General features: G+C 42.9%; 1 non-coding gene across 1 annotated transcript; it reads left to right on the forward strand.

Annotated features, from left to right (window-relative positions):
• Positions 1-387: 387 nt before the first annotated feature.
• Positions 388-506, forward strand: LOC135332387 (5S ribosomal RNA). Its single transcript, XR_010393250.1, has one exon. It is a non-coding gene; the product is annotated as a 5S ribosomal RNA (ribosomal RNA).
• The last annotated feature ends 1994 nt before the right edge of the window (positions 507-2500 follow it).

Genomic DNA, 2500 nt, shown 5'->3' on the forward strand with positions numbered 1-2500 from the left:
GTTTCCAAGTCTATAGATATAGATATAGATATAGTCTGAGCATCCAGCTAGCTATGAAGTAATGATTATATTAAGAGTTTGCATGTTTCCAGTGAAGTAAGTAAGTAAGTAAGTAAGTAAGTAAGTAAGTAAGTAAGCAAGCTTGAGACAGTAGATAGTAGATAGTTAGTAGATAGTTGTATAGCTAGAGTATGATTATAATTATCAGTAAGTAAGTCCATAGTTGTATAATACCAGTAAGTACAGAGAAGTACACTCCACTCCACTCCACTCCACTCCACTCCACTCACTCACTCCCTCCCGGCCCACTCCCTCCACAGCAATTAAATTAAGTCGAGTATATTTCTGAACTTCACACATAAGTACATGAGATATGCATTGACTTGTGTCTACGACCATACCACGTTGAAAACACCGGTTCTCGTCTGATCACCGAAGTTAAGCAACGTAGGGCCTGCCCAGTACTTGGATGGGTGACCGCCTGGGAACAGCAGGTGTTGTAGGCTTCTGCATTCTTATTTTTGTTTGTTTTCAGAATATTTCACAACGAGCAGTTAAGGCCCAAAAATATGAAAACTGCAGCCTTAAATCCTCGTTGATCATTACCAAACCGCAAAGACGAAACTTTCTTTTTGTGATAGCAACAGTTTTACAATTGATCCCTGCCTTTGTCATTATAGTCATGGCACTGCAAGCAACTGAAGTATGTGATGATGGCTACTTGCAAACAGTAATTGTATAATTACGCACGTATAATTATAACTATCCTAATTATAGTGAGTGACACAGGAAAAATATCAAAATTTCTTATACTTTACAAATACAAAATTTCCTGTAGACTTATGAATGTTACACAAGTCCTGAACTACTTCAGGAATAGTAAAGGAAACTATACAGGAAACGTTGCACTATCCTTTGTAAGTAGGTTGCAGGACACTTGCAGGACACCTCAGGAAATGTGCAGATTTTATGGGCTGCAATGTAGCAGCACTGTAGCAGGAAATTTAAATATTTTCCCTGAGTGAGTGAGTGAGTGAGTGAGTGAGTGAGTGAGTGAGTGAGTGAGTGAGTGAGTGAGTGAGTGAGTGAGTGAGTGAGTGAGTGAGTGAGTGAGTGAGTGAGTGAGTGAGTGAGTGAGTGAGTGAGTGAGTTATATATACCTTCATTGAGCCATGCTTCATTTGATCATAACAATATCAAGCTTATCTTCAAGTAGTATTGTATTGTACGTTGCTAACAATACGCAAATAATGTACAGTAAATTCAAGTGGGAATAAAAGTAGTGGGTAAAAAGTTGTAATGTTCATGGAGTGTAAAGTCAACGAGCACTTAAGGCCCTATTATTTCTATTTTCCAGCCTAAAGTCCTCGTGGTGGAAAAAATTAATGTTAGTGTAATGAAGTCCTTGCCTAGTTACAAAGCGGCCCCTTACAAAGCGCCTAGTTACAAAGTAGCTTCAATGGGTAGTTATAATTAGAAGCTGCAGCTGGTAGTTAAAGCAGCAATTGTTGTGTAGCTTGTGAAGCTATGTTGTAGCTGGCTGACTGGCCGGCCCACCAACCTACCTACCTACCTACCTACCTACCTACCTACCTACCTACCTACCTACCTACCTACCGACCGACCGACCGACCGACCGACCGACCGACCGACCGACCGACCGACCGACCGACCGACCGACCGACCGACCGACCGACCGACCGACCGACCGACTGACTGATGAATAGTAAGAGGTGGGTGGCTGGCTGGCTGGCTGGCTGGCTGGCTGCTGGCGAATAGATGTTGTGCTGCAATATAGTGAGTGAGTGAGTGAGTGAGTGAGTGTACTATAATACTATACAGAATCTTTGCAACAAGACAGTAAAAGCATAGAGCATTACCCTTCCTTATATGGAATTTGAGTACACACACTGTGGTCTGTTTTACTACTTAAATGTATGAGCACATCCCATATATAATAAGGAACCACAGTGCTCAACACACTTGTTTCTATTTGTGTTGCAAAGATTGTGCAATCTCCAGTATTGTATTGTAACTGTATGTTAGCCATGTATAACTTGAACTGTATGTTTAGCGGAATGGAAGGGTGCAGACGGGGAACAGTGCAGATGGGAACATTGCAGAGGGGATTTGCGCGCCGGAAAATTGGAGCAATTACCATACAAGTGCAGACGAATGAAGGAATGAACGCGCGTAGCGCGAAAATTTGAGCAATATATCGCAAGCAATTACCATACAAGTGCAGACGAATTGAACAATGTGACCACGTGGGCTAGATAAGCAACCAAACAAGAGTGTCGTACAAATGAGCGTGTTGATAGGTCGTGAAGTGGGGTGTTGTGGCAAAAAAAGTCACGCTTAATTACATACGAGACGAGTTCCAGCGTTGCTCCTAGTGACGGGTGCTGTGTAGGGTGACTGCAGCGGTTCATCCGTGTGTCCGCATCGTTGTAGACTGCCTGTGTCGGCGGGCGTCTGACCTGCTGGTGACTGGTCATCA

This window comes from Halichondria panicea, chromosome 2 (assembly GCF_963675165.1).
Source record: "Halichondria panicea chromosome 2, odHalPani1.1, whole genome shotgun sequence".
Lineage (NCBI taxonomy): Eukaryota > Metazoa > Porifera > Demospongiae > Suberitida > Halichondriidae > Halichondria > Halichondria panicea.